Raw genomic sequence first — 13,308 nt, forward strand, 5'->3', positions numbered from 1 at the left:
TAATAGCAGTCTTAATCACAGTGTTAAACAATAGAATACGAATTGAAATTTATTAAATATTTTTGGATGTTTTTTCTACATTTCCAAATATATTGATTTCAATTCCAACACAGAATACAAAGTGTTACACTGCTCATTTTATATTGTTTTTTATTACAAATTTTGCACTGTAAAAATGACAAAAGAAATAGCAAAAAGAAAAGGAGTACTTGTGGCACATTAGAGACTAACCAATTTATTTGAGTATAAGCTTTCGTGAGCTACAGCTCACTTCATCGGATGCATTCAGTGGAAAATACAGTGAGGAGATTTATATACACACAGAACATGAAAAAAATGGGTGTTATACACACCCTAAGGAGAGTGATCACTTAAGATGAGCTATTACCAGCAGGAGAGCGGTGGGGGGGAGGGTGAACATTTTGAAGTGATAATCAAGGTGAGCCATTTCAAGCAGTTAACAAGAACATCTGAGGAACAGTGGGGGGTGGGGATGGGGGGAATAAACATGGGGAAACAGTTTTACTTTGTGTAATGACCCATCCACTCCCAGTCTCTATTCAAGCCTAAATTAATTGTATCCAGTTCGCAAATTAATTCCAATTCAGCAGTCTCTCGTTGGAGTCTGTTTCTGAAGTTTTTTTGTTGTAATATTGCGACTTTTAGGTCTGTAATCGAGTGACCAGAGAGACTGAAGTGTTCTCCGACTGGTTTATGAATGTTAAAATTCTTGACATCTGATTTGTGTCCATTTATTCTTTTACGTAGAGACTGTCCAGTTTGACCAATGTACATGGCAGAGGGGCATTGCTGGCACATGATGGCATATATCACATTGGTAGATGCGCAGGTGAATGAGCCTCTGATAGTGTGGCTGATGTGATTAGGCCCTATGATGGTGTCCCCTGAATAGATACGTGGACACAGTTGGCAACGGGCTTTGTTGCAAGGATAGCTTCCTGGGTTAGTGGTTCTGTTGTGTGGTGTGTGGTTGCTGGTGAATATTTGATTCAGGTTGGGGGGCTGTCTGTAGGCTAGGACTGACCTGTCTCCCAAGATTTGTGAGAGTGATGGGTCGTCCTTCAGGATAGGTTGTAGATCCATGATGATGCGTTGGAGAGGTTTTAGTTGGGGGCTGAAGGTGACGGCTAGTGGCGTTCTGTTATTTTCTTTGTTGGGCCTGTCCTGTAGCAGGTGACTTCTGGGTATTCTTCTGGCTCTATCAATTTGTTTCTTCACTTCAGCAGGTGGGTATCGTAGTTGTATGAATACTTGATAGAGATCTTGTAGGTGTTTATCTCTGTCTGAGAGGTTGGAGCAAATGCGGTTGTATTGTAGAGCTTGGCTGTAGACGATGGATCGTGTGGCGTGGTCTGGGTGAAAGCTGGAGGCATGTAGGTAGGAATAGAGGTCAGTAGGTTTCCGGTATAGGGTGGTGTTTATGTGACCATTACTTCTTAGCACCGTAGTGTCCAGGAAGTGGATCTGTTGTGTGGACTGGTCCAGGCTGAGGTTGATGGTGGGATGGAAATTGTTTAAATCATGGTGGAATTCCTCAAGGGCTTCTTTTCCATGGGTCCAGATGATGAAGATGTCATCAATATAGTGCAAGTAGAGTAGGGGCGTTAGGGGACGAGAGCTGAGGAAGCGTTGTTCTAAGTCAGCCATAAAAATGTTGGCATACTGTGGGGCCATGCGGGTAACCATAGCAGTGCCGCTGATTTGAAGGTATACATTGTCCCCAAATGTGAAATAGTTATGGGTGAGGACAAAGTCATAAAGTTCAGCCACCAGGTTAGCCATGACATTATCGGGGATACTGTTCCTGATGGCTTTTAGTCCACCTTTATGTGGAATGTTGGTGTAGAGGGCTTCTACATCCATAGTGGCCAGAATGGTATTTACAGGAAGATCACCGATGGATTGTAGTTTCCTCAGGAAGTCAGTGGTGTCTTGAAGATAGCTGGGAGTGCTGGTAGCGTAGGGCCTGAGGAGGGAGTCTACATAGCCAGACAATCCTGCTGTCAGGGTGCCAATGCCTGAGATGATGGGGCGCCCAGGATTTCCAGGTTTATGGATCTTGGGTAGCAGATAGAATACCCCTGGAACCCCAACCTGGGGTGTGTCTCTGCGGATTTGTTCTTGTGCTTTTTCAGGGAGTTTCTTGAGCAAATGGTGTAGTTTCTTTTGGTAACCCTCAGTGGGATCAGAGGGTAATGGCTTGTAGAAAGTGGTGTTGGAGAGCTGCCTAGCAGCCTCTTGTTCATATTCCGACCTATTCATGACAACGACAGCACCTCCTTTGTCAGCCTTTTTTATTATGATGTCAGCATTTTTCAATTCACCTCATACAAGTACTGTAGTGCAATCTCTATCTTGAAAGTGCAATTTACAAATGTAGATTTTTTTTGTTACATAACTGCAGAGGCAGATTACAGTTTTGTGGTGCCCTGGGCCAGAGCAAGTGGGGGCCCCTCCTCACCTCTTCCTCTTGCAGTCCCCCCCCCACCCCTCTCCCTGGTGCTCCGGCTGGGGAATGGGGTTGGGGCACAAGGGCTTCTCCTGTGTGCCCGGCGCTCCTGCCAGGGAGCGGGTTTAAGATGCGGGGGCTTCTGAGGAGTGCTGGGTGGGCAGGCGGAGAGGGTCAGAGCAGCACCCATTTTTCAAGGGCCCTCCAGTTGGCCAGGGCCCCTTGGCCCAGTGGCTAATCTGTTACTGCATAACTGTAAACAAACTTGTTTGTCTGAGTGATTGGTTGAACAGGAAGTAGGACTGAGTGGACTTGTAGGCTCTGAAATTTTAAGTTGTTTTATTTTTAAATGCAGGGGGTTTTTGTATGTAATTCTACATTTGTAAGTTCAACTTTCATGATAAAGAGATTGCACTACAGTACTTGTATTAGATTAATTGAAAGGTACTATTTATTTTGTTTTTTACAGTGCAAATATTTGTAATCAAAATAAATATAAAGTGAGCATTGTACACTTTGTATTCTGTACTGTAACTGAAATCAATATATTTTAAAATGTAGAAAACATCCAAAAATATTTAAATAAATGGTGTTCTATTATTAACAGCGTAATTAATCATAATTATTTTTTAATTGCTTGACAGCCCTATTTATTTTATTTTTACTGGTCCTCCTTACTACTATCATAATTGGCAATTATTCTGTTTCTAACTCTTTGAGCTACCTGTACAATTAACAGTAACACTTCTTTATTTCTCTGCCCTCAATCTTTCTTCCACTCTACTTTAGTTTCCATGCATCTCTCAATCCACATCACCTTGTTCCCATGCTTATTTCAACCTCTCTTTTTCAGTAAGAGCCTTACCAACACCACCTGATGAAGATCACACATCTGCTCATATATAAACACTGCCCTAGTGACACCAGAAAAGAAGTAGAATCTGGAGAGCCTAACTAGTTCTGCTAACAGTGGCCCACCTCAGGAAAGCATTACTGACCAATACCAGACTGCCTATCAGAACAATCATTTTGTAGGTTTCTCCTTTTTGGTTGATGGAAAAGAGTGCAAAGTAGTTAAGGATTTCAGAAATCTAAATTTAATCTCCTGGGCTGTTATACTGGATTAACTCCATTTTCATAAATCAAGCCACTATTTTTGTAGCATAAAAACAAGAGTTTAATGCGAGTAAGCTCAGACAATCTGTTTAAGATTTGCTGCTGTTTATCCTCCCCTTCCAAATTAAATTGCCAGCAACATCTTGAAATTGCCAAGAAGTCAAAGAAAACTGAGAAAATACAAAAAGGTGTGTAAGAAGGGTAACAATATTACATAGCAGAATGGTATAAATCACCCACAAAAAAAGCCAAGAAATTTCAATTTAAGGCTTTCATTTCATCCTTAATCTCTTCCTTGTGCTGTACTTAGGTATCAGAGCAGATGTTATAACCCCAATCCTTCCCAGTATGTACTTAGTTCTGATTAATTGGAGTTATGCAAAGGTGGTACAACAAAAGCAGAATAAAATCTTAGATTCATCAACCAGAATGCAAAGGAGGCAGTAGTTTTAACTCATAATTTCTCACATTACACAGTTTAAAATGGCAGTCATTTTAAAAAAAAAAATCACGTCTCTCTGAAAGTGTGCTTATCTACTGTTACAACTTCTAATATTACTGTAACTGAAAGCAGTTAAGCAGATTTGTATATATATTTGTATACTTGACAGCACTTTATGTATAGTCAGCTTGTCTGTTTTCCTTGTATTACTCGGGTAGTTCTCATTTACACTGAAACAAGGGAGATTAAAACCTGTAAAAATAGAAAATGTAATTATAAAATCAAAAATATTGGCAGATGGAAGGTATAGCATCTGAAATCCCTTTAACTAATTTAATTTTTTAAACTGACTAGACTTCCAGTTGATGGTGTCCTTTCAAAAGAAAATGTCTTCCATGTTCAGAGCTTGAAAACTCTACTTGCCATCTTGCCAGTGAGTAGAAAGTTTTCACTGATGAGAAAGGAACCTATATTACCCACCAGAGAAGCTAGAGAAGTTAAGCTTTTATTTTAAACAATGAAGTTGCTACCTTTTATGGTTGCAAAAATAACTTTTCAAATGTTAAACAATGCAGTGCCGTCTTTCTCAGTCTACAGATTTCAGAGTAGCAGCCGTGTTAGTCTGTATCCGCAAAAAGAGAAGGAGGACTTGTGGCACCTTAGAGACTAACCAATTTATTTGAGCATAAGCTTTCGTGAGCTACAGCTCACTTCATCGGATGCATTTGAGAATGCATCTGATGAAGTGAGCTGTAGCTCACGAAAGCTTATGCTCAGATAAATTGGTTAGTCTCTAAGGTGCCACAAGTCCTCCTTCTCTTTTTTCAATCTACAGAGCATGCCTGGGTATCTTCTGTTGCTCATGGCTTTCCCAGTCACTTTCACTCCCCAGCTGACAAGACTATGGTCACTTTCAAAGCTAGTACACAGAAACCAATAGGCAGCTGTGAAACTGGCAAAAACTGTATCAGCTTCACTTTGCCACTATTCGGGAAGGCTATGAGCAGCTGCAGCAGCAGGCACTGGTGCTTTTCATGGAGAAGGAGCTACCAATAAATGAAGGTTTGGGGATGGAATTGGTGGAAAAATCTTCTCTTTACAAAATCTGTGAGGATAGGAAGGGATAGACTAGCAGAGACTACCCTTCTCTAAATCCATCTGTCAGATGGCTCAAAGGCAGGGGAGTAATAAAAAAAAAAATGTTTTTCTCCCTTTCAGCAGGCCAGAGAAGAGGAAAAGAGCGCATTTTTAGTTTAGACACCTACTAACCAGTGGCCAAAAAATAAAAATAATCAAGCTCTTCCCTTCCCCATATCAGATCTAGGGATAGCTCCATGGTAGGAAATTCAGGACTTCCTTTTTCTCCCCAACAGCTGTGGACAGAGCTGGACTTCGCACTATAGCATTGACCTTAAACCACAGTTGCCTTGACTTTTGTAACAGCCTTCAGCATTTGGTACATTTTCTAATCTCTGCCATTATACTCAGTTCTGTGTTTTAATCACACAGTCAGAAGCACTTATCACATTTTTTTTTAAAATGTGAACAGCATTTGAAAACAACTATTTAAATTTTACAACTGGCATACCAAAGGCAAACTCCAGCTGGCAGCTGCCATCTTACAGAGAAGTGACTTTTGACACCAACAATATACAAGCCAACTCTCAGCAATTTCCTCCCACCCCCACAATGTAATCTTTTCTCCTGCAGAGCTACACAAAAAGGCAGGCTAGTGGAGAAGTTTAAGCAACTTTTTCAAGGACAACTGTGATCTAAAATGTAGTTACCCTTGTAAATCCCACCAGTTAGCAGGAGTGTAGTGCCCTTCACTAGGCAAACAGCACAAAATGAATGTCTGTATATAGGGCAATAGAGTGAACGGAGCCGGGAGAGGAGAAGGCCAACTGGGGGGAGAGCAGGAGAGAGAGCAAATAATTCATTTATTTTCTTGATTAGTAACATTTTCAAGAAGTGTGAGAAAGTAGGCTAATTTTCATTTTCAGTCTCAGATGGGACACACTGTATTATTTATATTATAGTAGCACCTGGAATTCCCATTGAGATTGGGTCCCCATTGCTCTAGGCACTATATACAACAAAGCAAGAGACGGTAAACTATGTGGGGCAGGGACTATCTAGATAAACACAGGGTGTAAGGGGAAATGGAGGCACAGAGCAGTGAGGTGACTTGACTAACGTCACACAGGAGAGTAATGGCAAAGCTGGGAACAAAACCTAGCTCTCCTGATTCCCAGTCCGGTACCACACCACCAGGCCACACTAATCACAAACTGGGTAATACTGAAATGCAGGTCTGAAGTTTGACCAACAGGCAATTAGAGATGGTTGGGATAACATCAATTTAAAAACACATCCAATTTCATTTTTGCATTAAAAAAAATCAGGCTAGTATTGTTCCAAGTAACAGCTAAAATTACAATGATTAGAGGTTTTTTCTGTTTGACAGCACTTGTCAGTCAGCCTATTATTGTGTTGCTTTTCATACAAGTAACAGGGAAACATTTTGGAAAAAAAATAAGAAAATGTGATTGTAAAGCCTCAAAGGTAAGCAAAGTACCTGAAACTACTGACTAGATTTCAAAATCAACTGCATCCCTTTAATCTCTTGCCTGTCTTCTGTATAGCCACCTCCAGATACCATCATCCTCCTGGCCTGCTTCACCAAGCCTCCCTTTCTCTTTCTTTGAGTTCCTCCTCAAAACATACTTTATGGAGTCTTACAAATCCTAGTCCCTCTCTCTTAGCAATGACCTCTAATAGAAAAAAATATAATAAATCTGGAATTTCTCTACTGCATGCATCACTGAATAAAATACCATATGATCTCTTTCATTCATCTTCCATTCCTTCTAAAGTTTGTAATCACCACTTATGACATTTTGTCAATGTAACATGGGATCTCTTTGGGGCAATGACTCTGAGTTTTACTATATATTAAGCGCCAAGTATATTTCTAGCAAACAATACATTTCACTTTGGCTTCAGGTTGCCAGACAACAAGTTTATCCTAGCCTGCAAAAACCTACAACTGCAGAAAATATTCTGCGTGCCTTTTAAAAAAATCCAAATGGATTTATATCTAATATTGTGAATTAGCAAAATGCAACTGGGCCAGTTAACAGTCAAAATATACATCCTGTTTTTGAGCTGTTTGCAATGTAAACATAACAGATGCTATTAAGAGTTGTGCTACCAGGTGCCACTATTGTACAAGTGGATGGTGGCACATAGTTAACAGAAGCCATAATAAAATGCAGATGAGCTAAGTAAGGCTAGGTCTACACTACCACTTATTTCAGTATAACTTATGTCACTCAGGGGTGTAAAGAAGCCACCGCCGAGCAACGTAAGTTACACCAACCTAACCACAGGTGTGGACAGCACTATGTGGGAGAGAGAGCTTCTCCCGCTCTCACAGAGGTGGATTTATTATGCCGATGGGAGAGAGCTCTCTCCCGATCAGCATAGAGTGTCTTCACCAGATGCACTACAGCTTGCTGCTAGGTAATACAAATTGCTTGCTGCTAGGGAACAAGAGGCTAACAGTGATGCCATCAAGAAAAGATGGTACATTATCCACCACCACTCATATTTTAACCTCCTTCCCTCTCCCTCTACTGTCAAAAAATGGAACAAAAAAAAACCTACCACCACCACACAACACCTTAAAAAGAATGAGTTTTCCAAAATGTTTGAAATTGATATGAAAATCAGCCCTCAATGTTTAAAAGACTTTCTTTAAATTGATAACTAACTTGACTTAAACATCCTTGCACGTAACAGAATGGACCCCCCTTTCTCATTGTAGCCACAAACTACTGTATTTCCAGGTATTGTTAAAACCCCATCCCAACATCAATCACAATCTCTTATTGGTTATGTAGGTTAGTGACCCACATCTGCAATACCTAAAGAAAAAGCATACAGTGCACTATAGATCAATAAAGTTTCTACGTTTTAAAATCCTTATTTAGAAGACTCCAGAAATAGGCAATTATAAACTCTTACCTGAAAACTTTGCTAGCTTCAGAATAGAGCTGAATTTCTAATATATTAGTACTGCATGAATAGATATTAGATTTTTAAAATATATACAGCTTAATTCCCAAGAGTATATAATAAAACATTAAGCTAAAAGCTATAGTTAGAATTTTAGAAATGTTCTGGCATTTTCTAAGCATTTGTAATCTCCTCCATCCTCCCACTCTCTCCCTATTATAAACCTTTAAATGCTTTGGGTGTTTATTTGCATATCAATACTCACAATGATTTTCCAGTTCACAGCAGTACAGGCATCTGAGCTCTGGGAACAAATTGTAAGGTTTGGTGTACTCCATTTCTGCATACTTTGCAAACGCTCTGATAAAAATATTCTCTTGATAAACATTTTGCTGGACTAGACTCTTAAAACAGAATTTAGGCTATTTTATAAGTGGTAATAAGGAATTCTAATATACACTGAATAGTAGCTTAGCTCAATGTACGTGATTGTTCAAAACTGCTTTTTTAAAATACATTTTTTCCCCAAATGAGAAAAACATTTGCAGTAGCTCTAGCTAGCAAAATTAAATGTAAGTTCAGTAACTGATTTTGTGTTAACCACCTTAAGAATTTTTTCAAAATATATACTTGTTTTAGAAGAAAAAAGCAAACAGCTTTTTTAATGTAAGCAAAATCCATGTTTTAAAGTGTTAGCAAGACCCTTAGTCTCTTTGTATCACACTTGATTCAAGGAAATCCACTTTAAAATTAAAAAAAGAAAAAGAAAAGAAAAGGTCTCCATGTTTAATGAAAACAGGTTGGAAATTCTAGTGCAGAACAGTTGTATTCAATTTTGGATCACTTGGCAAACAAAAACAGGTCCTTGCGAATGGTCAGGGCTTGGAACATTTGGAGACTAGTATAAATGCTTTCAGGACCAGTACATTTTTCCAAACTATTTCAAGATGATAATTAGAAATTAAAAAAACCCCTTATTTCCATAGCTCATGGTACTCAGAGCTTCAAGTATCTGCTACTATTGAATACAATTTTAAATCTGATGTTATTTAGGTCTGAGGACATCAATCTTCAGTAAGCAGTATGTACTGGAGTCTATTTATAGATTTAAAATATTTACAAGAATATAAAGAAGGGTCAGAGATCACAGTTGAGTCAGAGAACCAGGCAGTTCTTCCTGCCTTCTCTTCCCAACAGCAGCCAAAATATAATAATTCAAAAAGCTACTATTAGTGCTTCCACATTTCAGTATTAATGCTTAGTGCTTTTTATAGATCATTTTACAGAAACATCGTAACACATGCAGTGCAGTGGTTTAGAGATGACCTGCAAATGATAAAGCAAAATGGGAAACTGCCAGAGCACTGGTGGAAGAAGACCAGGGCATTACAGCATATGGAATTTTTAATCAGAGCTTTAGGCTGCATGGTTTAACAAAATACTTCTTCACTTCCAGAACAGCGCACAAGACAGCTTGCTGGATCCATGCTGCCTACAGTCAGTTACAAAGTAGAGTTTTCATGTTACACTGAGGAAAAACGTACTCAGATTCAGAATAACTTGTGTATCTGCATGAAAACAGAGCAATGGTTGGAGGGGACAACTGCTAGTTCTTTCCGGCTTGTGTTTCATACAGCCTCATTCTCTGATATTGCGAGCCCCAAACAGTTAAAAATCATAAGTAAGGCTCCTCCTCCAAAATCATGGCATTGGCCTTGAAATCGTGATTTAAAAAAAAAAAAAATTCGGAGTTTTTTTTGTTACGTGTTTGTGAGGTTTTGTGATGCTGTGTATAAGAAAGGTGACCATTTATATCACTGTTGTTACCACTGTTATACAATTTCCATAAATCTTATACAAAGTGTATCATGTAAGGTGTCAATGGAAAGGTTATGTCTGAAGTATGATTATCCTGTTTATATACATGTATCATCATTGTATCTGAAATTATGAATATTGGCTATGTACTTATATCTTACACATGTGTTGCATTCGTGGGTGACACCCACCAGATAGAATTTACTTCAAGGCTAGACAGCTATATGTTGATGGTCCATCAAGAAACCTCAGCTCTCACAATGGGCCATTAAAGAAATTTATTCCCAGCAGTGCAAGTAGGGCAGTCCGGTCTGGTATGTCGTACCAGCAAGGTATTTATAGCTGGTATGGCGTACCAGAAAGAGGAGCAGCAGAACATGGGGCTGCTGGACAGCCCCACGCCAGCAGCTCCTCCAGAGCACCTGTACCACCCCCAGCCCTTCCACGCAGGGTCTCCTCCATCTGACAGCAGCCCCGTTGGGGGGGAAGGGAGAGGGGGAAGGTGCAGGGCTGGAGCAGTACAGCCGCCAGAGATGCTGCTGGAGTTCTGCTCCTTTCCACACTGCAGTTCCCAGGAGAGCCCTGAACTGCAGCTCCACCAGCGTGGCTGCTGTACCACCCCTAGCCCTGCCCCTGCCCATCGGTGGGACTGCTGTACAGACGGAGGAGACCCTGTATGGAAGGGCTGGGGCAGTACAGCTGCGCTGGAGGAGCTGCTGGCATGGGGCTGTCCACGTTCTGCTCCAGTCGCCATTGTGGTTTCAAAGGCACAGAAGGAGGAGGATAGAGCCCCCCCTCTGAAAAGGGGGGGGGGTGGATCATGGGGAGGGGATGGAGAGAGACTGGGGGCCCCGGACTGGGGGCGGAGTCATGTGGAGGGTCACGTGAGGAGGTCACATGCCACCCCGTACCGGGAAGAAATGGATTCCACTTACACCACTGCTTACCCAGTCCAGGTGGCTCTTCCTGAGGAGCAGTGGTCACCCTCCTGTGATTCAGCAAATCATGTAAGGATATGTGAGATGCTCCTGTGACCCTGGACTCCACCTTGGGCCAGTAACTTTCCACAAACAGGGGCTGTGGGCTTTGTTTAGGACAGTAAACTTCCATGCACATGGCAGAGGATATAAAAAGGCACCTGAGACATCTCTAATTTGACTCTTTTGTGATCTGATTCTCTGGACTGTGGATTTATGACTAAAAGAAGCATCTTGAACTATGGACTGAGGACCTTCCAATCTTTTGGAAGTTACCAGAGAGACTTTACAAGCCAGCAAGCTATTCCATCACTGCTACAAACCTCATATAAGTACTTTGCAATCATGTGTATGATCTATTAACCATTTATAACTCCCCATTTCTTTTATTATTAAATCTGTACACGGGACTACATTTGGCTTCTGGTTAACCAGTGCGGTACTGCAGAAGCTCTTTTGTTACTGGGTTGGTGAATCTAATTATAGAATAAACCAACAGTTTTGGGGATTGTCTGTCCCATTTCTTGCAGTCTGTCCTAAGCGTGGCATTTTCAGTGTAGCCCATACCAGGCACCCAGTGACCATTTGTCTTCTGAATTTTGAGACTTTGGAGTTCACATTTTCAAATTTGTCTTGGCAATCATGATGGCTGAAAACAAGGAAGGAAGAAAGAAAGGAAGAAAGAAGAGATTCTCACTTAATCACTCCAGGAGGTGGGGCTTTAAGACAACCATGAAATATCACAAGAAAAGGCAACACTGAGCCCCTCTGAAGGTGGTAAGGGTGCAAGTACTGGGTCTATTGCACATCATCTTCCAGTTCTGAGATAGTTTATCGAGAGGATTGTGGCAGGACCCATGATAGGTTCTACGGATTTCATCTTTTCTGAATCCCACTCATTTGGACTTTAGACTTGGGTTTGAGCAACAAGCAACATTGATTACGGAGCTTCTCCTAACAATAAAGGACAATGAATTGTCTGCGCTGATTTTATAGGATATCAACTGCCTCTGATACCATTGCTTATTTAAGGGATACAAAATTGTTAGAGTGGCTCTGTTCATTACTTACCAGATGGTGATCTGGGGCAATTTCTCTTCTGGCCTGATATCTTTCATGTGAAAAAGTTTGAGATCTGTTTCGCCACTCTTCTCGTTCAACATGTTTGAGACCATAAGGAGTTGGTAAACTGCATCATATTCAGTACATTGCCTGTACTTAACTCTGTGTTTCCAACACATCTGGACCAGCTGATCCAGTATTGTGAATAATGTGCAGTCCCAACTAGAGGAGATTACAGTAAACTAATCTTGAGGTGACAAAGAGGCATATTATATTTATTATTCATTTGTATTATTGTAGTGCCTAGGAGCCCTACTCGTGGACCAGGATCCCATTGATGGTATGTCTGCAGCTAAAAATAAAAGCTGTGCTCCTTTGGCCCCACACAGATGAAAAACATCTTTTTAGCTACAGTTACTAGATCCTCCAACATCAGAATCTAATAAAACTCCAAGAACACAAGCCTGCCTCATAAATGGTAGCCATGTTATCTTAAGCAGGACTGCAGATGTTTCCCTCGCTAACTCTTCCAGATTCTTCCTCCAACTCACCATTATCATGCTAATCTTGTGCAATTTGAGTGTTGAACAGCTGACTCCAATTTCAAAAAGATTGGATTGGAACCACTCAGAAGCTCAAGTCACTGCAAAAGTCAGCCTCACATCTGCTGAGCAATGAGTCATACAGGAATCACACATCACAGGTACTCTGCCTTGCACTGACTTCCAACAGCCTCTTGAACTCTGTCTGGAAACTAAATTCCCACCTCTAGAGTCCTAAATTAATGGGGACCCTAAGGGTTTGCCTCTCCTCTAACGTAATATTAGCAGAGTTGGGAACAGCAGATTATTCAAGATATAGGTCCATTGTTTCAAATAAGCAGGAGCCCGATGGCAGGGCATTTTCTACAAGAAATCTTCAACTCTAATTTGGTTTCCTTCTTTAGTCATTAGAATCCAAAATTATTAATTCCACAGACCCCATCTTTCCTCCCCGGCACTAAAAGATATTGAAGGAGGATTTAAGTGAGGCATTATGATACGATTGTGTAGAGTGCATATTTGGTTACTTCTTTTGTCTATTCATTAGAGATTTGATTAAACAAAGGACAAGAGTTACATTTTCAGATGGCATGATTTGAAATGCTGTGGGTCCTGATAGATGCCAGAGCAGTAAAAGTAAATGTCACCAAGGCCCAAAAGTGGATTGGAGAACAATCTCTTTATAGGCCAGTCTGCATCATTCCACCTGCATATGCCATTACTCCCTGTATTGGAAACACTTCTTTACCTGCTCCTAATAAAGCTGCATGTGAAGTTTTGTGTCACACTTATGCAATGACAGTTTCCAAAGAGACAGAGAGAGAGAAACAGCAAACCTTATAGGCTGCTGCATCTGTAAGT

At 40.7% G+C, this 13,308-nt stretch overlaps 1 protein-coding gene across 2 annotated transcripts in view; it reads right to left on the reverse strand.

Annotated features, from left to right (window-relative positions):
• Positions 1-13,308, reverse strand: part of HMG20A (high mobility group 20A) — a 71,245-nt gene that overhangs the window by 49,665 nt on the left and 8,272 nt on the right. The gene's annotated exons all lie outside the window — the stretch shown is intronic.

This window comes from Caretta caretta, chromosome 10 (assembly GCF_965140235.1).
Source record: "Caretta caretta isolate rCarCar2 chromosome 10, rCarCar1.hap1, whole genome shotgun sequence".
Classification (NCBI taxonomy): Eukaryota; Metazoa; Chordata; order Testudines; family Cheloniidae; genus Caretta; species Caretta caretta.